Raw genomic sequence first — 25,523 nt, forward strand, 5'->3', positions numbered from 1 at the left:
TATAGATATAGATATAGATATAGATATAGATATAGATATAGATATAGATATAGTTATAGATATATGTATATAAATAGATGTATGTATATACAGATAGATATAAATATATTCATAGATATGAATATACACCCACACTCAAGATTATCTATCTATTGCATCCTATATTTACTTTGCTTTTGTCTTTTATTACTTGTTTATTAACTGTCTCCCAAGATTATAAAGTCCTTGGGAAAAAGAGATATCTCTGGCTTAGTGATTTTTATATTCTTGGCATCTAGAATAATTTCTGGCACACAGGAGACATTAGTTATCTCCTCAAAAAATAAACAAAGAAACACAGGAGAGTGCCAAAAGTATCTGTTGAGGGTTTTCTCTAAGACAGGGAGCTAAGTGCTAACCAGAACCAGGGAGAATAGTGTGGGCCCTGCTGTAGAGGAATTTGCAGTCTCATCGGGATAATAAGACCAGAGTGAAACAGCAGATCCGTTTGTGAGTGATTAGTAGTATGGACTTTAACTGATTTAGAATAAAGATAAATGGACATATGGGGTGAAGAACTGTAAGGGGAGTTTTAAATTCTGTCTAAATTCAGCTTATAGACAACTTATTGCTAACAAATTCTTCCCATCAGCCTTTTAACATGATCAGATTCCTACCAGCTTGAACAGTAAAATCACCTCAACTCCATTTCCTTCCAGCTTCTACCCTCTTTAAATTTTCTCTTCCATGATCAGCCTTTCAAACAACTGTCCACTTCTCCACACACTACCATCTAGCTTGGACCCTGCCTGTTTTCTACAGGACGCTCCTCTTACGAAGGTGACTTACAGGCTTCATGTTGCTAAACCCAACAAACGCATTTCACTCTTCCTTTGATTTCCATCACATCTCACTCACCCATTGTTCTCCTTCCTCTCTACCCATTTCAACTTAATATTCTATGCAGACTCCACTTCCTATGCCTTCGAAGTATTGGTATCTTTAAGGTTTGATGTTAACCTCCTCATCTTTGCTAATGCTATATACTCCTTCTCTACCATGCCAGATGCTGATGTCACCCAAATTTGTATTTCTTAACCAAAGCTTTCCACTGAGCTCCAAACTCTCTACTACAATATCTCTGCATGTAGAGATTCCACAAGCAACTCAAACTGGAAATATCCAAAATCAAATTCATCATCTCCCCCCAATACCTCCATTCACCAAGTGGTCCTTAACAGAAACCTCATTGTTGTTCCCGCATTTCACCCATCCAAGTATTCAGTCCTGGAGGTCCTCCCCTGTAAACACTCATCAGATATGTCCAGTTCCTTCCCATCACAGGACCCCTGGTCCTTCTGAAGGCTTATCATTTATGGGTCTCACCTCATTTTCTACTACCCAGCTAAACTGAATTCCATTCATTTCCTCAGTATTCAGGGTCCTCTTGCGCTTTATCCATCCCGCGTCCACGACCTGAACACTCTTTTCACTCCAGCCCCCCTCACCTACTTAATACCTCCTTAACTTTTAGACTTTGCTTAATTGTCCCCTTTTCTAGACGCATTCCCAGTTGCCCTTCACCTGGGTGTGGTGTCTGTCTTCTGTGCCTCCATGGTTCTCATTCACTGATCGTCCTGGCACCAAGCTTACCACTGCGCGGGTTGTCTGACTACTTTTGTGCATGCCTCATTCAACTGGAGTTCTGAGAGGTCAGGGACCTCTTCTTGCTATGTTTTACTTCTAGCATGCAGTTCAGCTTCCAGAGGAAAGCCGGAGGTGGACAGAACACTGAACGAAACAATGAAACAATGTGCGCCTACCACTTTGTCCAATGCCATTCCTGGTGCTCCTGAAGATCCAGCCCCTGCTCTTTGAGAACATGAAAGCTAACTGAGCAGACGATACAGGGTAACTATCAACACAGATCAGCATAGAAGTGACAACTGGAAATTATAAAATGCAAATCTGGTGGGCTATCAGAGAGGAGAAAACACCTTTCTGGGAAATCAAAATAGACTGTATGGGGAAGATCATTTGGGGTAAGTCTTTGAAAATGGGCAGGGGTCAGAAAAACAGAGAGAAGTGCTTTCGAGGAAAATGAAGGAAGGAAGCAGGCATATTTGGGAGATAATGAATACAGCTGTCTTATTAAAATTCTGGGTTCCTGAGGCAAGGGGCGAGGTGATAAAGTGGGAGAGGCAGGCTTGAGGCAGACAATGCAAGTCCTTAAAGGCCTGCCTGGCAAGAGTGTGAGTTTTACTCTGCAATCGGTTTGGGAGCTGGGAGGCCCCAAAGAGAGAACTAGGAAGACTGACTCTCGGGAAGATCTCTCTCATGATGGCAGGTGAGAGTCGCTGGAGAAGTGAGCAACGAAGGTGGGGAATTCAGTTAGGAGGTGACTGTAGTCACCGAAGCACACGTTGAAAACCACCCAGATGCGGATCACAGCAACGGGAACTGAGACACACACAAATATAATGACGGAGGGAGAATCGGTACCAGGAGACAGGACACAGGAAGTAAAGAACAGGCTGAGGAAGAGAGGGGACCATGGAGGAGGAAGGAGAGAGCTAGGAAAAATGACCAAGGAGGCCACCCAGACACCATGTCCAGGGCCTGCCCAGGCTGGATGGAAGCTGATATGCTTTCTCCAGCGCCCACACTCCACTGAGGTATTAGGTAAGAGGAGAGGAGTCAAAGCAGACTCTGTGGTTGAGTCAAACACTTCATAACTCCCTGTTCACTTCTCAATTCAATTTCTAGGTCACTTGGCTACAATGGATTCACTTGATGTGTAACAGGCAAGGGGCGTCAGGCCAAGATTTAAATGTATTACAGTTTACCACCAGACGAAGGCACTCTTCACTTTGCATGGTTCCAAAGTACTTGAATTTCAGGGACCACCGTTTGGTCACCTAACACCAGCAGCCCCCAAACAGCAGGGTTCCCACTTCAGTTGTCAGAGTATATTAATGCTGAACTACATAAAGCACAAACTTCACCACTAGCGTTTTGGTCCAGAAATCCCCGCGCAAATAACCGATGCCTATCATGATCGCCAAACCATCGTGTCACTTCCACGACGGTGGGCATCTGATCCCTGCTCATCCATCGTTCAGTTCACACGCAGACAGACAGACAGACAGACAGACAGCAGGCCGTCATGTTGCCCTCCCCAATCTCACGGGAATAAACTTACTGGACATTTTACAGAAGTGCATAATCAACAGAAGGTGTGGGGTCAGCATAAACAAGTGTAACCAAGAAATAAAAAGCGTTAACAGTGGAATTCCACTAAATTGGAAAGTCACTGTAAGGAAGAAGATGAAGATGTCCCAGAGGAAGTGACATGGAAGGAACACTGAGTCCACAGCTGTGAAAGCACCAACGCTGGAAGCAGATCCAGACTCAGGAAGGAACAGGACAATTCACCGCAGCAGAGAAAAGACAGACATGTCGTACGGGACACAACAAGAAAGCAAACGTGTTCAAACTACTTTTGATAAGTTCTCCTCAAAGAAATAAAACCGGTTGATTCTCAGTGTTCCTAACATTTTAAATTGTTGGGCAATAAATTAATCTTAGCTTTACTTTTATTTTTGCATTGCCCTATACATCTATAACCTACAGTAAGAAAGCTTCAATATTTTGACAAAAGATTGAAAAGGTCATAGAACTGGTCATTTTCCCATTGATTATTCAGGTGATTTTGCACAGTTTCGGTCTGCAGATCATTTGGTCCTCCAGTGCCATGTAGATGGCCTACAATCAATGTTAAAATAATGACATATGTGTAACCATCTTTCCCCTTCACAGAAATGTTAACCAATTCACTTTTGTGAGATGTTCCTAACATCAACTTCCTTTGAACCTAACAGGAATTTAATCAGTTTTATTTAAATCTACTTTTAAACCCCTAAAGCAGCTTTCATGCAAGTGTCAAGGATGTACCAAAGTATACGGATACAGTCATATTCCACCATACAGCTCTGGTAACCTTGTGTGTCTCTCTCTGTTCATAAAGGAAACAGTTTCTGTTTGACTTATTCTAACCCATAAGTGGGCACTCTTTATAACTATTTATGACTGAGAGGTAAAATATCTATTCCCCCATTCCAGCATTTTCTAAAATCTAAATTACAATATCAAGTTCTCTGCCTCAACTCAATAACTACAGGTTGAGTCCTTTGTGGCAAGCTCTCTTTTTATAGCTCAATAATCTTTTATATCAAAGAAAACAAATTTAAAAATCAACCTACAAACTTCAGGATTTAACTATGAATGGCTTCTTTCTGCTTCCCAAGTTCATGCCGCTCTCCAAACAATCATGTAGTGATATATGGTCTGTGTTGCCAGCATTCTTTAAAACCTTCTCAACACATGAAGAGGAAAAAGACTAAGTATATTAAGGCTGACTCGAGAAGCCTGCGGTATGCTGGCTGTAGGTCTAGCTATGGCACATATATTATAGAACGTGTAACCAGGGGGTGTAATGTAGAATGCTGGCTGAGAAATTCCATCTCCCTGGCAGCCTGACATTTCACCCGCCACCACCATAATTCACTAATTCACCCTAGGGCATCCCGCGGTCACCTGGGACCTATGCAAATAACGAGGTAGATGGATCCACAGCCTGTTATTCCAGAAAGTCTAACCTTGCGACAACCACTTAGTATATCTCACGGTACTACTCTACGAGGTCAGAACGAGCAGACCTGACAGGAACTTGACAGGATCCAAGTTCGAGGTTTTAAATACGCCAAGTGTCTCAGTGGGTTCCACCATTCACTCTGGTCTAGAAAACAACCTACCGTACTCGAAAAACCGGGCTGATGCAACAGTCACATTTTACGTCACAAGCTGGAACTTAAACGAAGAGATACCCATTTGGGAGATAATTGGCCAATACGAGCGGACTTAATTTTCTCAAGAGTCAGACTATAAAAAGCCATATTCCTTCTTTCCTGTTATCTCAGTTGACTATAAAAATGCTTCAGCTGCTTGTCCCCAAAAGGCGCCCTCGGAATGTACTCGACTTTCCTGCAGCAACATCCTGGCCCCTCCCCCCACCTCCTCGGTTTTCGTGCCAGCAGACAGACCATTTCAAGTTATTGTGGCTAAGACAGAACAGGGAAAACAAACCTCCATCTGAAGAAAAACCTACATCTGTCATTTCACAGAACAGACACACACATGATTTTGATTTGAAGAGCTACTTAAAGTTTCCCACTTGTCTCTGATTAGAAGAATAATGTTCCCTTGAAGGGCTGCACCATTTTTGCTGATATCCCTGGGAGTATGGGAAAAAAAAAAAAAAGGCAACAATATCTTTAGAAAGTCAACGTTATCACTTTATTTCTTCCCCAAAACATCCCGGCACCACCCCCTCTTTTGAAGGGCATCCTTAAAGTCTACTCAGCCAGAAAGTGGGTTCATACTGTAGTTGTCTAAAGCTTTTGGGTAACAAACGTTAGCTAATAATTAGAGGCTACAAACCACTGTTCACTTAAGAACCTATCCCACTGCACTAAAAACAAAAACAAAAACAAAAACAAACCTTGCCTACTTGCCTTTTAATTCAGTAGGCATCACTAGAAAACAAACAAACAAAAACAAAACCAAACCCAGAAGCTGAAAGCAAAGATGGAGGTCACATTCTTATGAAGCCCAGACAGGACCTCGGAGGGGGTCTAGCTCTACGCAGGAGCCAAGGAGAGAGCATGGAGATTAGCAGGCATTTACTATAATTTAGGTTTGGGGTTTATTTGTGGAATGTAGGGATTTACAATTGTTCTGCTCTAAATTTGTCCGTAGCCAATTCTTGGTTATCTGTCTGCTAACGTAGATGGACTCACAGGGTCCTCCAAGAAAACATTTGAGATATAGGAGTCCGGAACAACCTGTCTGAGAAGGCGGTGTTTAAACTGAACCTAAGAGGAGAAGAATCCGGTGATGTCACGAGTTGGCAGAAGAGCATCAGCAAAAGAAGCAATAACAGGAGCCAAGATCCTGAGGGGAGACAGGGGTTAGAAAGTGGCAGGAGCGTGGGAGACAAGGACAAGTGAGAGCATCTGGGCTGGACAGAGAGCGACAGGAGCCAGATTCCCATTTCTTCCCACAAGGCTATAGGGCAACCAGTAAAGGCAGATACAGAGCAACCGAATGAGTAGAAACAGAAACTAACAACTCAGGACCAGGACGGACAGCCATCACAGGAGTCAGAACCAGGGAAAAAGAAAGAGGACAGAGAAGTAAGGATAAACAGGCTTCTCTATTACGAACACACAAAATGTGCACCATAAATCTGATTTGAGTTCCTGGACCTCATTTTACATTTTTGAGTAACTATTTAACCAGATACAAGTTAAATTCCAGAAGGTTTAATTTAAAACTCATTAGATACAGAATCATTCCATTGAGAAGAGGACTTTTTTCCTTTTTTTTTTTCTTTAAATGTGTGAGAGGAGAGATTCATGTTCTTGATAATACATGCAAAAGGAAAAAAAAAAAAAAAGAGTCCAAAGAAATCTTGGGGCAAAGGAAAAAAAGCTTTCATAGGAGTTAAAAACACCACCCACCACTCTCTCCCCGCCAGAGAGAATCTCTTTATTTTACCTGCTCTGGTAATTAGGAAGACCACGTTCATCCCATCCCCACTTACCAAATCCTGAGGTTTATTACTGGGCTCGAGTTAAAGGGATTGCAGATTTCAACAAATGCAAAATATCAACCTTAATACAAACAAGAATTCCAAGAATGTCACTAGTTTTTAATGCTGTGTGCATTAGCAAATGCTTCAATACCATGTTCTGTTTACAATCCCAGAGATATGGAGCTCTGCCACACACATGCACACTAGAGCTTCCAACTTGGGATGAGGCCATTCATCATCTCAGCTTTGTTTATGGATTTCTGTTCCTTTAGCTTCAACCTCACCAGAGCACTGAGCTATTTAGTCTGATCTAGTTGAATCCTCTGCGTGACCTAAGGAGCTCCATTCATCAATGCTATCACAAAATTCTACTTCCTACCCTTGAGCCACAGAAGTGGTTAGTGCAGTTATGTCTTCAAAATTCCTGAACACCAGGGCTCTTTCACCCTTTGGAAAGAAACACAGCAGCTTTTGCAGGCTGCAGAGTCAACGCAAAAATCCCAGACACCTTGGGACGGAGGTATCCCTAGAAACAACCTCTGAAAACTGAAGCAGGTGTTTTCACTTTGTGGGTTACGGTGTCCCCGTCTGTTAAAAAGGGTGACTCCATAACACAATCTGCAGGTTCTTTTCCAACCCTGAAATTCTGGTTCTCAAAAGTTTAACCAAGTCAGTCAATACCGTGACATCCAGACGGCCCCCTCTCATCTAATGGGGATGGCGGGATTTACATTTTACAATGGGGAAGAATGACTACCCAGACCCTTGCAATTTGTGTAGAAGTGACTGGGGTTACTCTGCTAACTGGTGTGCTCTATTGAATTATATGTATCATGTATAATCAGACACGGATTCAAACTTAAGTTTCATTCTTACTGACAACACAGTTAATAAAATGCTCAAGGAGTTAGGAAAAGTGGACTTCATTAGGCGGAGTCATATAAGCATATCACACTGGGGGGATGGTAATGCTGCCCCTCATGGGCAGGGAAACAGGTTTCATCAAAGGATGGCAGGTGCCATCCTCAGAGACCCCACCTTCTACAATGCTGTCAGTGCAAAACTCTGTACATACACAATGCCGTTCTAGTCACCGCTGCCTGGCACGTTCTTTGATATCACTGCAGAACGCTTCCTCAAAAACCAAGTAATACCACTTATGCCTAGTACCAAGTAATACCACTTAAGCTACATACAATAGTATTACAAATAAAGGTTAAAAACCTCTTAGTATTGACTGTAATTCTCAAGCTCTGTGGTGTCTCCAGGGACCGAGTTCCGACTCCCACTAAGTTGAGTAACACCTGCTTGCTGTTTATTCCTAAGCCTCAAGAAAGGACTTACGTGTGAATTTAGAATTTTAAATTCTAAATTTTAAAATACCTGCAAAGCCAAAACCTCAATAACACATATCTAACACAAAATTGCACTCCAGCCTTCTGACATCACAGCCAGTCCAAATTCTGGAAGCGCTTTAAAGTCTGGTCCAAAGATGGCCTCCTAAAAAGGAACGTTCCTCCAAAGAAAGGGGCATGCTGCATAAGAAAGAATGCTAGAGCCATTTGCAAATTTGGGGCCGGCATCTAACAACTTGTGTCATTTATCAGCCTATATTGTGCTATAATTATTTTTTATTTTCCTTCTACTTTGTTTTGAATATGGTAGGAAAGAGGCTATGGTGTTCTCATCTTTGTACCTCCTGTATTTCATAGCACAGTATTTTACAAATAAGAACTCAATGAAAAATTCACACCAATCTCCCAAAAATTCCAAATGGGAAAGAACCCAGCAAGTACCTATACCTCTTTTAACACTCCTCGTTGTTGTTGTTGTTGTTGTTCTTGTTGTTTTCCTGACAAATGATAACTTAAGCATATACTGGAGTAGTTTTCTAACTACTAACTTTCTAACGATGTTGCAGAAAGTGCTAAGGTTCTACAGAGGTGCTAGAAAGTATCTACCAAATAATCTAACTCAACCACCTTATTCTACGGACAGTGAGCTACAGACATTGTGTGTGCTTAGGACATCATGGCCATGTAGTCACAGAAATGGGACCAGAACACAGGTGTCCCAAACCTTGGTGTGGTGCTCTTGCCCACACAAGCCCTTAGGATGGAAGGACCAAGAGCTGTCCCTCAAATCTCACCGGAGTCTTGTCTCAAAGCCCTTTTAAAATTCTTCTTCCAGAAGCATGCTTTTCATAAGTGGTCATAATAGAGTTTACTAACAGAGGCCTAATTCAGATGGGAGGGTTTAGCTCACTGCAGATCAGGGAGACTCATGAACTTTTCAAGGGAGCTAAATACATAAGTTGAATCACACCAGGGCTCTTGTTCTTCTAACAGAGAGACACATGGGTTTTCCAGGCTACAGACATCAGAGGAAGAGTAGGTGTATAGGTTCAAGAACAACACAATGAAAAAGGAAATGAACAGCATTTGTTGGATAGCATAGATTGGACCATTTCCATCACCGAGAAAGCTCTGTGGCACACTGCCAGTCTATCACATGTCCCCTTGAATTCCAGTGAGGATGGAAGGGAAGGCTAGAAGCTCAAAAGTGGTTGTTTGCTCATTCAATGAAGATTTATTGTAGATCTACCATGGGCATGTCCTGTTCCAAGCACTTGGTAAATATCAGTCAACAAAACAGACAAAATTCTCTGCCCTCCTGGCACTTCACTTCTGTTATCTGCAGTCTCTGTGAGAATCTGGGCAGAAGGAGAATTATTTTAGGGCCCAGGAGTCAATCAGCAGGACACGGTCAGAGAAAGAAGTTTTCTCCCAGTTCTGCAGGCTACTACCACCAATCTGGCCCTTTCAAGGAGTGGGAAGAGGCATCAGGCAGGACAAAGAGCTGGAGTTCTGGGGAAGGGCCTTCCACGGGGCAGGGGAACGGTTCTCTCCTGGGGTTCCATCTGTAGTGACCCTGGAAGGATCTAGACAGGAAGACCTGGGCAGATGCCATGTGGTGACTGCAGGTCACCAGTACTAGGTGAGGAACAAAGCACCCTTGGGGATCCTCAGACACACTCGCAGGGAGAGTAGGAGCAGAAGGGATAAAGGTTCTGTGTAAGAAGGTAAGGGTTTGGGGCTAGCATACGCTGGGTTTTTCATTATCATTCTGTTACCTATACCCACGAGCTGGTGAAGCCTACAAGGACATCTGGGTTACAGTTACGACACTACAGTCCACATGTGCATTCTTCCGTCACTATATAGCCACACTGTTTCATGTTAGATACTGCTACGGAGCTTTAACATTCGTAGGAGCTATGTAAGTCTATCAAGTTGACAGAGGATAAACTACATAGCCACTCCTCTCTTTGTTTAGATGACATTTCTGTTTTAACTATCACAGATAAAGCTGCAAGGAATGTTATCCAGTATATAGTCTTACCTTTCTTAGTAATTACTTGCTCATGCATTAAACTAATATTTACTGATTGTTTAGTATGCACCAGGATATGTGCTAGGTGATAACAGTGAACAAGTGAGACACTGATGAGTCAGTTATGTCTGCTTCATCGTGAGGAGGACAGATGAGCCCAGGCTCTAAAACCAAGGGCCTCAAACGAGACCTCCAGAGGGTGTGAATCCCAGTTTAATTATCATTAGCGTTAGGACCTTGGGCAATTTATTGAACACTTCTCTGTCCCCCATTTCTTCACCTATGAAATGGCAATAAAACCATACCCAGCTTGGCTGGGTTGTTGACTTGAATGAGGTCATATATTCAAAGCACTGAGAATTCAGCACAGAGTAAGTACTCAGGGGATGTGAGCCCCAGTAAATCAGCATCAACTTCATGAACAGGAATCATACAAATGGGGAAACCAAACTAGCACCGTGACAAGGAAGGGACTTGCCTATCTTTATAAAGAGTGCACTAAACTGTGCATTATTTCACTTGCTGCTGAATTGCCGAGTATGTCAATTGATGAATCATCCAGAAAGAGCAAATGATTCACATCAACAGAATCTGTCATTACCGTGTCAATTTCACATCTACCTTGTCAAAATTGGATCTTACTTTCAAATATTTCTACCAGTTTAATAGCTACAAAATGTTAACTTCATTGCTTTAATATTACACCTGTGATCAGATTATACTATCACACTAATTTTGCAAGTCTTTACTTAGTCAGGATTTTTGACATTTCCCCTACATATATGCTTACTGTTTTTATTTCCTCTTGTCTGACCTATTCACGTTTATATATTCTCCATAACCCTTAGAGTCTTGATGATTTTAATTACCTTCACAATGCTTTATGGACAAGAGATTTCAAGATCTTGTTTGTCCTTTGATGAAATAATCATTGTGAATATATTTCCCATTCCTTTTCGTTTAGTTTGGTTTGGACACACGCATTTTCTTGTTTTCATATAATTAACTTTGTACACTCTTTTCTCAATAATATATTCCCCGGTTTCATCCGTTTAAAACCTACTATACCTCCAAGTACCTGATAAATAACCTATTTCATGCTAACTTTCTAGATTATTTTCATCTCTCTTCTGCTAAACTGTGTAACTCATCCCATCTGGAGTCTCTACCCAGGGGATAAATACGGATTGTAACTAATTTCGTTTCATACTGCAATCTAAATATCTTAGTATTTGTTATTACATAAAACTTGCTTTCCCACTTTTTGAAGATAAGCAGCTATTGTGATAGAAGGTTTCAAAATCAGGAAAACACAAAGTGGTGGGGGAGAAAAAATGAAACACAATGTGGCAGTTTCAGGCGGAACTGGGCTGGGAGGGGTGGGAAGAATGCAGGGTAGACAGGAGGCGAGGCACAGGACTAACACACAGCCGAGAAACATTCCCTGGGAGACATGAAAGAAGAAACATACTGGGTAATAAAATGAAATGGGGTCTGTAAAATCCAGGCAGATGCCAAAAGGGATAAATTCTGGGTAGACAATGTTTGGGAACCACTACTATAAACACCCGTCAGCATGGGCCATGGACAGCTTCCTTTTATCCCCACCCTCCATGGATCATTACTTTCCCATGGCTCCCACCTCACTGCACGGCCGTGGCGAGAGTATGCCACCACGAGGCCGCTCTCTCTATCCTCGCCTTGTTCCTTGTAAAGGGCAGGGAACTCTTTCAGCCTTCTCCTCCTGAGGAGTAAGCAGTTCCCTGCAAGTAGTAAGGCAGGGAATGTTGAGCGGCAGCACCAAGAGTCAACACCACCACAATGAAGGAATTATTCATTTGCAAGAGAGTGGGGTAAGCTGTGTAGCTGCTGAAGGGACAGACACTGGAGAAGCTCAGCCTTGGATCTTTTTAGATTCCTGAATGGAAAACCCTCTGGTGGGACAACAGGCTCCCAAGGCCTTCTTTATATAGGAAAGAGCCCAGACATGAGTGTGGCCTGGAAGCCTCCAGGTGACACAAAAATGCCCAAGGAAAACCAGTTTAGAGGCCTCTCCAGGCTGGTGGGGAAGCTCTCCCCAACACTGACGGTTTCAAAGTCTTACGCACAGGTCGCAGGGGGTACACACAGGTGCAGACAGAGATTGCCTACACTCACGGTCAAAATGGGCGGAATAACCCCCTGACCATCGCTTCCATGATTGCACAGCAGTTGTTACTTCAGATACTAAGAAAACAACTGCTTTTTCACTCTTTGCCTCTTAGACTTACAGGCCTAATTTGCAGGTACTGAAGCTAGAGACAGAAGAATGGGTTTTTACATATATGAAATACTAAAAATTTGTTTAAAAAAAAAGATTTACTTATTTATTTGAAAGGGGGGGGTGGGCGGGAGGCCTCAAGTGCGGGGAGGGGCAGAGGGAGAGAATCTCCTAGCACACCCCCCCGCCCCCGACAAGCACAGAGCCAGATGCGGGGCTCCATCTCACGACCTGTGAGATCCTGACCTGAGCAGAAACCAAGAGTTGGACACTTAACTGACTGAGCCACCCAGGAGCCCCAATACTGAAAGTTTCTAAGACCACATCCCGAGTTTCAATTTTACAACCTGTTAGATTAAAAACAAATTTAATCCATGTTTCTTATCTTACACAGCATCCCATTTTTCATTTTGTACCTGTGTGCAGAGAAGGATGAAAATGTTTAACAGGAACCAGAGGGTGACCTACGGACATTACCATTTACGTGGATGGTAGAAAAAAAGTTCTTGAGTAGCTTCTCCTGGATCATTCCTTCTGAGATACAGACTCCTCTGAGCTAAAAGCTGAACACATCAATATCCTGCCTATTTATTTCAGAGATGCTGGGTATCCCCTGCAGAAGACATCAAAACCCAGCAATGGCAGAAGGACTCTTCTTAATCTAGTCCTTGCTACCCGTCTAGCCTGTTTTCCCACTACTGCTGTCATGTCCTCTTCAGTTCCATTTATACCCAACCCTTGGTCGGTTCTAAGTGTGCCATGCTCTGTCTCACATGTGTGGTTCTATACAGTCTCTTCTCTCCTTTCCAACTTACCACCCCAACCCTACTACCTCAACCCAAGCCTCTGACTCAGTTTTACCTCATCCCTAGGCCTTCCCCGATGTGACGGAAGAGCTGATAGATGCCACTCCCTGCCACGGACGAGCAGTACACCTATGTGCAGGGCAGCCTGGCACAGACAGCAACGGACTGGAACTTTCTGGGTGCCTGTCTGATTTCTCCAAAAGGCCATGAGCTCCCAGAGGGAGGAAATCTTGTTCAGGACCTTGCCTCTTTCAGCAGCCCATCCTTAGAGTTTAGCAAAATGCTAGTCACATGGTGGGTACCTGATATTTTTTGAAGGAATAACTGAGCAAATGGAACTTTTTACAGAACATTTTTTGATTGTGAAGCCAAATGAATGCCAAGTTCTAGATTTTTTTTAATAGTTCAGTTTCCAACTTTTTAACTTTGTCTTAGCTGACCCTAAAGTGGCCATGAATATTATATTAGTCATTTGCTTTTATTGTCTTTCCAAATCATTTGACTTGATTTTCATGGAAAAAAATCCCTATTTGCACTCATTTTTTTTTTTTTACTGGTTTACATAATATTTCATTCAATGATGTAATTTCTGGTCAGAAACAAAAGAACTGACCCTTTGTAGCCACTTAGCTCAGAGCTGGGGGAGGGTGGGATATAGTATATATGGGGTGAACTGTCAGATAGGAAGAGCCAGTATGTGGTGGGCATCAGTCAGTATATTTTTAAAAAGGAGTGGAAGGAGTTGGTTAATTTGAAAAGTTAGTTAGACAGATGTAGTTTTAGAGAGCTTCCACCAGACTGCTTAAAATCACACAGCAGAACTTTCCAGAGTCGAATGCTAAAGCTATTCAAAGCCATGTGATTCATTACCAACTGATGAGATGAGCCAAGATGTCTCCTTCCATTTAACTTAAATTACTTGATATGTCAAGTTCAGGTTATTAAAATATGCCTATTCATTCCTCAGGGCTCCATATATACTTCCTGGATCTGGAACATTCCATTAAATCAAGACAATATGTATCAAAACTGACTTCCTGAAGATAATTCTTTCTAATCCCCAGTATTGGCCCATGGGTATGTTTCTAATTAATTCTCTTGAGTTGTAGCTCAGCCTCAGATGAAGTTAACTTTTGAAACATCTTAGTGTACACGCTAATACTCAGTTACCACAATAAAACAATTGGAGGTCTAGATTTTGTACAGGATAAGAATCAGAGACATGGAAGAAAAGTAAATTAAAACTACCATCATTAATCAGGACTAGAAAAATTTCCAAATCCTTCTGGCAACTTTCCTAAATAAACCAAGTATCATCAGGGAAACTACTTGGGTATACGAAGAAGAATTTCAGAAACTTTTCCCTAATATGCCTCCTGTTTCCCCTCTCTCCTTTTATGGCCTGTCAGACACTGAACTTAAGGCAACTATATAAGGATGTTTTAATTCAGAATCAAAATGCACCATGCAATCATTTTTACTGATATGAAATGAAATACTATAAGTCTTATAAACTAAAAAATTTACCAAAGTGATTTCAACACGAAGTTATATAGTATATAAGTATACTTATAGTAAATACAGTATCCAACAATCTAATCCAAACAATAAGAAAAAGCCCACATTATTCTTAGATGTGTATCCACTTTTAAAGAGTTACTCTGTTCTGGTAGAGGTAATTTCCACAACTAACCTGGTAACTTGAAAAAGCTAATGGGGAAAGAGGGAAACATTTCATAACTTTTATACCTATTAATAGGTTCAGCACCATTGGAGCCTGAAACCTATCAAATGCCAAAGATGTATTTTCACAAACAAGCTATTTGGAGCAAAATGTTTTTACCCTTAATATTCTACTAAACCTGGAACTGAAGTATTTAAGCAACTTCACCATGACTTAAGCACTTTCCATGGGATTCACTTTTTCTGGTCCGTAACTTTTACAAGGAAATAAATCCAGATAATAATAATAATAATAATAACCATAGTAATAACAATAATGCTTCCTGGATGTATAAAATCACCTTCACTACAGAGATTTTTTTCTGCACAAGCTGAAAGTCTAATATATCAGAAGCTCTCTCTTCTGGGAGCCAAGGGACCCAAGTCCCAGCCCTGGCTCATCATCACACAGCTTCAGTGACCTTCGGCAATTCAATCTGGCTCCCTGGAACCTGGTTCTCTAGTTAGTAAAACAACAGACCTAACTGAAATACACATTTCCTTCTTGGTGCTAAACTTTTATGAATCCTATGATGTACAAAATGTTAGAGACGACTGCTTCTGAGCCACAAACACTGGAGCCAATTTCTTCTCTGTTCCATAACCTGCATATTGTGACCAAGCCCCACTGTTCCTCCCTCTTCATCTTCAGGAACCCTCCTGTTTATTTATTTATTTTTTTCGTCTGCATTCCCTGATGCCTTTGTCCGAGTTCAGGCTATTGGATATTGCGTGAACTATGGCAAAGCCCTCTTGATTTTTCTTACCTCTCTCCATACTGTGTCTAAAATGTACTTCTGACATAGATACTCAGTTAGCTCATGACCCTACATCGTTTTTCTGTGGCTCTCTCTTGCCTAAAAGAAAAAAAAATGTGTTTTCTCAATGAAATTGAGGTAAAAGTCCCAGGGGGATAAGTGCCTCATGGGGTTTGTGGTAAGAATGAGCAACTCTACTCATAGTAATAGTGCATCAAACACCAAGTGCTGTGGTCTTATCTCCACAGGGTCCTGCTTTGGGCATTTTTGACCACAAAACCCAACTACGTGTGATTTTCTGGAACATACCACTCTCTCTTTTCCGTTCATCCAATGCACCTGGCTAGATTCTGGAAGAATTCACACCTTCCTTTCTTCTTCAGTACTTGGGCCCACCACCATTCCATGTCCTCTCTTTCCGTGAAGCCTCCCTTGATCGCCCCCTGCAAACCTAGGAGCTCTGCCTGTGCACCTAGAGTGCCTAAGTAGATGCCCAATAAATGCAGTGGTTTGAATGAAGCCCAGTGGAGCCAGCTTGCCAGCCCTCTGACGGAAGGCCAGGAGACCCGAAGTTAAACTCTGTCTGGGTTTATGCAGGGACCAGTTAAGAATTTTTCCCAGTACAGCCTTTTCTGTTTCTTTTTATTCCAAATGACACTAAAATAAGTAAAGTAATAATGCTTGAAGTGAAGGGATAGTTTCCGCCAGCATTCCATGATATTTTAGCTTCCCTCTAACGCTTTTTCCACGACTTAGATAGCAGCAATCCTGGAAAGAGTGAACACTTCTGCTACCTTGGTCGCAAGCCTCAGATTGTGTTAGAACTTTTAATGCTATATCCAGGATATTTCTAAACCGTATTTTGTATTCTTTCCATAATTTTTAACATACTGAATATTTCCAGTGTTAAGCAATAATTCAAAGTCTCTTAAAGCTTCCTATTTCTTAGGTCTAAAATGAACACTCCCTCTCTTTACCAGAGCCCTTTGCCTTTGCTTCTCAGACACATCTGTGCCACGTCTGTGAGTCACAGGTCTGAGGACAAGAGTCCCTGTCTGTATCTGGCAAGTCTCCTCTGAACGCCTCCTACAAAATCCAACTAATTGCTCACTAAATTGTTCTCCCTATAGAAAAGCTTCTGCTACCACTGAAAGGGAAATGCTATACATGTGGATAAACTCACAGCTTGTTCCTAATCTTCATGAGTGATTTATGATGAGATATCTTCCAGCTTCTAACAAGCTGATCAACAGCCATGCAGAGGAAAGACAGTGACTCTTATTTGTCAACATGTATAACCAATAAGGTCCAGATGAGGAAAGCTTGCACTTTGACTTGAGAACAAGAACAAAATTTCTGCTTTTACCATTTGCATAAAACTACAGACTTCTTACAATTAAGATGGAAAATTCTAGTTTTCATGAACCAACACCCCATAGAAAATACACCAAAAAAACAGAGATTGATGGAATTTTCCAATTCATAGATATATGATCATGACATCCAATCAGAATTCCTAAAGCCAACAAGAAAAATAATGTTTAAGGACTCATTTTGATTTTAAGATGTTGTGTGACCACTATCTTTATATGCTCTTGTGTATAAATCTATTGACACACATATGAATCAGTACAAATCTCCTGAATCAACATTCAGGACTGATAAACCCTACCCTTTATTCCGACACCTTAAATTCATCCCCCCACAAAAGGTAGAGAGGAACAATACAACTGCCTCCTTCCACATTTGCTCTTCTGAGCCTCGTAAAACAAATTATCTGCGGCTGTCACTCTATTCTTAAATTCTCAAGTATCAGTAAGTTCTTCCACACAGGTTCCTCAGATGCAGATGGAACCATCAAGGAGTGCCAGCAAACCTGCGCACTGTTACTTCATTTCCATTTGAAAAGAAGCAATTCAAAAGCCAAGGGAGATACAGAACAAAGAGCTGAAGGAGCGTGGTCCTGAAGTAGAGAAGAGATTTTTAAGTAAGGAACCAAACCATCCGAAATTTCTAAGACTTCTCAGTAAAAGTTATCAGGCATCAATATTTAGTCTAAGATCCAAGTTCTTCAATATGCCCAATATAAACCTGTTGAAAAGTCTCTACTTCATTAATAAGTTAAAATATATTAACACTTTTCAGCTAATACATCTAGTCTTAAGTGATGGAAATAACCTATCTTAAAATGCTTATATGCCAATTTTGACATTATCTAACCATCCACATGAAAATGTTTGCACAAGGCAAGGACAATGAAGTTTCAATAAGGAAATGGCTATCTGTCCTCTATGTAAGGGAAAGGTGCTAATAACTGTTGGACTTCTACTCTTTTTTTTTTTTTTAAGATTTTATTTATTTATTTGACATAGAGAGAGATCACAAGTAGGCAGAGTGGCAGGCAGACGAAGAGGGAGAAGCAGGCTCTCTGCTGAGCAGAGAGCCCAATGTGGGGCTCAATCCCAGGACCCTGAGATCATGACATGAGCCAAAGGCAGAGGCTTAACCCACTGAGCCACCCAGGCACCCCATGGATTTCTACTCTTCTTAGCATACTATAGTCATTGTCTCATTTACTCTTTATAGCAATTCTGTGAATGGCAGTTTCACGTCAAACCACAGAAGAGATAACTGAGATTCTAAGACCATTAATATTCTTCTCAAGGCACACCATTAATAAATGGCTATCAATATTTATAGTCTACCATGATATCTCCAAAGTGTGCACATTGTCCTAAAAGATTCTGGAGTGGTCAGGTGATGAAAGGCCCAGTCATGGTTGTTATGACTAGTGGCTGCTGTAAACACCCATGGAAGCAGCAGCCACAGGGCAGGCACTCTAGTCTCTCCTCCTAATGAAGAGTACTAACCTCTCATGGCTCCTACTGGGCCTAGATGTAGAGACTTGGAATCCTTCTCAACACAATGCACACTCTACTTTCCATCCCTAAGTACTGCAATGATCAATAATCATAGTGCAGAGGGGCACCTGGGTGGCTCAGTGGGTTAAGCATCTGTCTTCGGCTCAGGTCATGATCCCAGGGTCCTGGGATCGAGCCCCGAATCAGGCTACCAGCTCAGCGGGGTGTCTGCTTCTCCCTCTGAACCTCCCCCATCCTGTGCTCTGTCTCTCTCTCAATCCCTCTCAAATAAATAAAGTCTTAAAAAATAATAATAATAATGAGGCAGAAATAGTAGTTGCTACTAACTGCAAAGGCCCAAAACCTAGTTACCAGGGTCCTTGTCTCTAATAATGCAGTTATTCCCAACAGAGCTGAAAAAGCCTATTTCTATTGGAGGTCAACCCACTGCACTGAATTCCCATACTTAAAAATTTCGTATACGAATCATTATTAAAAGAACACATGAAGGGGCGCCTGGGTGGCTCAGTGGGTTAAGCCGCTGCCTTCGGCTCAGGTCATGATCTCAGGGTCCTGGGATCGAGCCCCGCATCGGGCTCTCTGCTCGGCGGGGAGCCTGCTTCCTCCTCTCTCTCTGCCTGCCTCTCTGCCTGCTTGTGATCTCTGTCTGTCAAATAAATAAATAAAATCTTTAAAAAAAAAAAAAAAAAAAAAAGAACACATGAAGATGTGGTGTGTCATCTGTAAAAGCTTAGAAGCGAGCTAGAGGAAACCAAACTTAAACAGGCATCGAAACTCTGGGGAGGGCCACCCAAGGACGCTGACACCATCAGTCAAAATATCCCCTTGGAAGCAGCACTGCCCTAACCACATGAATGACTGGCTCCAAGGAATTCCAAGGCACTTGGATCCCATTAGCTTCAAGTCTGGCTATTCATCTACCAACAATTAAAAGGGGCAGGTCTCTTCAAGACCCTAATAAATTTTCTCCATGTGGCTATAGAAATGGAAATTGTCCACAACAGTTATTTTTACAGTTGGAGTGAATCTTTAATTCTCTGGGTTGAGTACTTGGACTTGCCAGGCCTCACTTTTCTCATCGGTGAATGGGAATAATAAATACACCTATTGTTCTCAGGAAGAAGAGAAAGACTGTGTGAACCATGCCTACAACTGCGTTGGGGGCCCAGAGGGTGCTCAGTAAACATTAGTTCTCCTTTCCCTGCCCCTCCAGGCCAGATCTTTCCCTGGAGTTCTAACTTCAGGAATTATGCTTCTCTACAAAGTCACTCAATTATCACACAAGCAGCTAAAGCAGCCTCATAGGTCCTACCCATAGGTCCCAGGGCAGGGTCAGCATGTGGCTTCAGCAGGGACCCTCCACAGAGAAGCACAAACACTGTCCTCCTGTTACTGAAACACGAGTCAAATCATCAGACAGAAAGATGAACGACAGAAGAGAGGAAGAGCAGAATTCTTCCTCTGGCAATGGAACCAGTGATGTTGTCTTTAACCCACTGAGCCACCCAGGCGCCCCGCGTGATGTTGTTGTTAAAAGGTAGATGGGCTGGGGTAGGGAGGTGACCACTATGGTGGCTTTTTGATGACTCAGACTCCACTGCTTGGTTAAGGGGCTGCTGAACGGGCTGAGCCCTGATTTGACAGCAAGCACGAGGTTCAGAGGAACTACTACCATTCCTCTTGCTGCGGCTCAGAAGGACCTGTATCTTTTGGCTATTTGTGACAGGAAGCCCTTCAGTCGCAGGGGCAGGGAGCACAGCGGCAGCAGGCTCCTCCTCTCTGTGAAGACCAGCAGACCAGCGGGGCTCAGTCAAGGCCAAGGGGAGGGAGCCAAGCTAAAGGCGGCTGTTGCTGTATGGCCGCAGCTTTGTTCCCTCGCTCACAGAGGCACACTCAGGGCCGGCTGGGATTCAGCAGACCCGAATCCCACATTCCCATCTCATTGCCTTCTGTCTAGTCATGAGACAAAGAAGCACAAGGGACATTTCATCTTACCTTAACTGAGTTCTCCAAAGAAATGTGTTTCCTGCCTCATTACATGATGTGCTAGACTAAGCCTGTGTTAACAGTTTCAAGAAAAAAAAAGGATGAACTCTGGGTTTCTACCATTTTGAAGACGGGTAAGACTTTCGTCTTCACAGCTACTCTGCATTTAGGTACAGTACCGTCCAGATGAAGGAATAGGGTTACAGAGGAGGGGTAGCAAGAGGAAAAGGGGTGGGGGAAGGAGAGGTAGAGAGGGGAGAAGAGAGACAGAACAGAAGACTCATTGATTTGTATCATTTAGAAGTTATTACACTAAGGGACTTTCGCTTATATTTTAAGTTCTAGGAAGTCAAAATGTTCCGGGTAATACATGTGAATCACTGGAAAGAAATCTTCCATTTTCTGGCTAAAAGGTGACTCCTGTGATAACCACAAAGTCAATGAATCATAGGTCCTTTATTACTCGACTTCCTTTCAATGAGCTAAGAAAGTTACTCAGGACCCCCTCTAGGAATTAGCCAAGGAAAAGTGAGTCTCCCAGACTTGTGTTCATATGGGACATCCTCTCTCAATTCCTCCTTTGGGTTCATTCCAGAAAATGGCATATAACTGTGGCACCCAGGCTTTACCAATCCCTGCATAAGGTGCTGTGGGCAGCAAGTTGCCTTCGGGGGTGGGGACGGGAGGGCCTATGTGCCAAAGCCCTGGGCTATTTCTTCAGCATGACTGCCTGCATTTTTAATTCTAAATCCCTGTATATCTGGGTTTGGTCTTCCACACGTCAGTCTCTATCTGAAGTTTTCAGTGTTATCTACTCACTGTATGGTTGAGCAAAATTTACGTAATGACTGGGGAATGTTCTGTTTTGCATATATATTCTTTTTTGAGTATTGACATCCTTGTTTCCCCCAGTGACTATCATTTTGTTTGGATGGGAACGGGGTTGGTAGGACAGGCTAGAGCAGAATCCAGCTCTAATACTCCCTCCTAAATCACACAGCGGCATCCTCCAATAGCAGGCTACTTCAAGAAATCTCCAGATAGAACCTTAAACCTCAAAATTCCGTTTGGCAATATAATGAGAGTCATAAGTCTGAGTCTGAATGAGCACTTGGCCATTAGCTGGACAGTGCGGTAGTCCCCTTCTGTCTCTGGGCCTCAGTTTCAGATTTATAAAATGAAAAATGTAAATTAGATGCTCTCAGCTCAAAGGATCTCCCACTCACAGGACTCTTTGGTACAACTGTATGCCACTGGCTCTTGACTTTTCCGGAACACCAATGACCATAGAGAAGCCATTTCTGGAACACCATTTTCCCTCCTTCACTGTTTACTGTCCTCACGGCAATTCATTCCCATACAGGCATTAACCACATTTTAATGCTTTCTGCCTTAACGACTTCTTAAGAACCAAGACAATAGCCAGTGCCTGGAATCCAAACACCTTTGATGTGTGACTTATAAATTTTTCAACATCTATAATTTTAAGATTAAATTATATATTAAATTTCAAAGGCCAAGTACTTCAGAAGGGGTGGGAGTGGGGGGAGGGATTCCATGTGCTTTCCATGCACGCCTTGAGTCCAAATAAAAAAACCACTCTTTAGTCACCAATGGAGTGACTATCAACTGTGTAAAATCTGTCATATATGGAACTGTGAAATGCTTAAATTCTTTATGAAAACCCCATATAGCAAGTTAAACTGAATCAAAGTTCTTTGGATGCTCCTAAAATTTATTAAAGCTATATAGAGAAGATAATTTGTATCAGACTGAACACTGCAGCTAAATGACACAGAAACATGGACTTACTAGGCAATGTGATCAATTTATGTTTTTCAAGTTTAATGTACACAGGAAATTAGACATAAACTGGTTACATTTGTTGATGTTAATCTCCTATCTTACAGTGTATCAAAATGTGCTCGGTGTTACGATTAATGAATTGTTTTCTGATGTCATCAAATATGTGCTGCACGGCCATCAGGCAATTAATAACAACAGTGAACATGTGGACACCGCTGTGGTCAGAAGGCATTCTGAGAAACCATGCTTCACCGAACCCTCGGAACAACTTTCTGAGGTGGGAATCAACTTTCCGTTCCACAAATGGGGAAGGACTTCCACACACACACACACACACACACGTGACTGAGCTTCCCCCAAGAGTCAGTGAACAACTTGAATCAGATGTGATGGATGAAAGTAGGATATGAGTCTGTCCATGCCCAGCAGAAAGAAGACAGATCAGACACATCAAAGGCACTCTTTCTTCTGAGGCTTCGCGCCCATGCTGGCACAGAGGGAGCTATGAGACACCACCACGCACAGGGCAGGGCGCGGCTCTGAGGAAAGCCTCTCTGCGCTTACTCACTTGCCCGGTAACCTTAGGCAAGCTACTTACCTTGTCTGTACCTTATTCTCCTCACCCAGAAAGTGAGAACAATCAGGGCTGTTGTAAGGTGAAGACAGAATGCATATAAAATGTCTAGTGCTGTGCTGTACATACAGAAGGCATTCCCTAAGTGGTAAACTAAAATTTCTGATAAACTCCAATATATTTACATGCTCTTCATCAACAAAATCCAGGCTTTATCCTGGAATATCCCTCAGAGTTTGTTGTGTCGTATTAAAGAGGGGGTCACTGCTGATCAAAGGAAGAAGAATCCGGTACCTTGATTTGATGAACAAAATTTTATCAAAATTTTATAAAAAACAAATCTCCCTATCAGCTGTACATAAGGAAGAAAAAACACACTGGCAACCCTAACCACATAAAAAAGTCACAAGTTTCTTCATGGCTTATAAAGAAAAACACACTACCGTAAGTAAAGTGAAAACACCAACAATCCAGGAGAAAAGAAAAACAGCAAAGGAGAAAAATGTTTGGACACCTGGGTTCTCGACCAGGAGTGATTTTTGCCCGCAGGGACATTTGGTAAGGAGTGGAGACATTTTTGGTTGCCACGTTTTTAGGGAGGGGGAGAGGGGAGACATCCTACATCCTACAATGCACAAGGCAGATCCTTAGAACAGAGAACTGGGCAGCCCACATGGGAATAACACTGAGGTTGAGAAATCTACTGCAGACACAGGAGAAGACTCCGAGTTCAAAATGTTTAATAATCTGGATCGGAAAGAGTACGGTCAAACAGACAATCTCTGCCTTGGGAGATGCAAATCGGGGTTCTAAACCCAAATGTAAATTCTCTGGACTGGGAATGTATACAAGTTCGACTATATTAAAGACTATTTGGTAATTATCCATTAAACTTAAGCAAGAACTTCCCCTCTGATGCAGCCATTTCATTTCTAAGGTTTGATGAATCCTTAAGATAGTCACATATGTATACTAAGAATTCATTATTCACTACAGCTGAGATGACAATGGCAAAGGTTGAAAAGGCAAATACGGAACACCCTAGTCAAGTTTACTGCGTTACAGTATATGCCAGGATAAAATAGTATGCAGCCTTTAAAAAAAAAAAAAAAGGCAGATTCCTTTGTGCGGATATTAACTGTTAAGCAAACAAACTAGACGGACTTTCACTCCAGGGTAGGTCCCGCTGTATTTTTCAAATCTTGTGCCCTATGTGACATAATCCAAGAAGTGCATTACATTTTTTTTTAAAAGAACATGCCAGGGGTGCCTGGGTGGCTCAGTGGGTTAAAGCCTCTGCCTTCAGCTCAGGTCATGATCCCAGGGTCCTGGGATCGAGCCCCGCGTCAGGCTTTCTGCTCAGTGGGGAGCCTGCGTCCTCCTCTCTCTCTGCCTGCCTCTCTGCCTACTTGTGATCTGTCAAATAAATAAAATCTTTTTAAAAAATAAATAAATAAAAGAGGATGCCATGCAAATCAACTGTTTCAAAAATCTGCATTCGGGTCCTTAACTGTAATTTTAGTGTCAGTCAAGGCACAGTCAGGACAAAGAGGCACATTAAAATGTGGCCAAACTGAAGACAGTCTAATAGACTCTTTTTTTAAAAGATTTTATTTATTTATTTGAGAAAGAGAGCAGGGAGAGAGAAAGAGAAGGAAAGAACAGAAGGAGAGTGAGAGGGAAAAGCAGACTCCCAGCTGAGCAGAGAGCCCGATGCGGGGCTCCATCCCAGGACCCTGAGATCATGATCTGAGCTGAAGGCAGATGCTTAACCCACTGACCACCCAGGCGCCCCTAATAAACAGATTCTTGACGTAGTTGTATAGGAACTCAACTGAGTTTCAGGAAAACCACAGTGAGAACAGTACCCTGGAACTGCAGAAGAAACTGGCAGAGGCTGTGGCCTCAGGCGGAAAATCACTAAGACCCCAGAGAGACTGCAGGCAGCAGCTGGGAATAAATACCCTGACCTCTCTCCCCTTCCACCCTCCAGTCTCCTACGGAAGGGAGTCCACTGGTGCCTCCAAGGACAGAGAGCTGGGGTGGAAATTCAGGCAGAAGCATTATTCAACTCTGTCCTTTGGCTGCCGAAGAATGCTCACTCATCCGGCCTTTTCTTTAGGTCCACACAAAGAAAAAATTCAAGGAGCTGTTAATCCAAGTAAATTAAGATAACCAGAAGAACTGGCAAGAGATCAATGAAGCCAAACACCCATCAGATGGAAAAAACTACCTCTTCAATTACTATAAAAACCGTGCTCCTTCAGTTTAAAATGAGCTTTTGACTTTATTCCCCCCAATAAGGTGATTTAAATCCTTGCAGCTCAGATTTTTAATCCTAAACCACACATCTGTTACAGTTTGTAGAAGAGACCCAGCATACTCTAAGGCATGTAGGCCTTCACTGCAGTTTTCTGAAAAAATTTTTTAAAAAAGAAAGGAAGGAAAAAAAAAGACAAAGAAAGAAAGAAAAAGGAAGAAAAAAAATCAACCTTCTACAACCTGACTGATCCAACCCAAATCCACATCCTCCCATTCCGTACTACAAGAGCTGTGTGTCCTTCAGGCCACCATGGAGTCCTTCTGTTTCTGGCCAAACACTTCTGAGTATTTTGATTTAAATAACTAATCAAGGGAAAAAACAACAACAACAACCAGCAGTCATTTGTAAGCTTGTCAAACGTCTCAGGCTTCCCATTTTC

At 42.3% G+C, this 25,523-nt stretch overlaps 1 protein-coding gene across 3 annotated transcripts in view; it reads right to left on the bottom strand.

The window, feature by feature from the left end:
* Positions 1-25,523, bottom strand: part of LOC111158428 (latent transforming growth factor beta binding protein 1) — a 415,776-nt gene that overhangs the window by 208,302 nt on the left and 181,951 nt on the right. The window lies entirely within an intron of this gene.

Source organism: Enhydra lutris, unplaced genomic scaffold (assembly GCF_002288905.1).
Source record: "Enhydra lutris kenyoni isolate GAN:26980312 unplaced genomic scaffold, ASM228890v2 scaffoldscaffold59, whole genome shotgun sequence".
Classification (NCBI taxonomy): domain Eukaryota; kingdom Metazoa; phylum Chordata; class Mammalia; order Carnivora; family Mustelidae; genus Enhydra; species Enhydra lutris.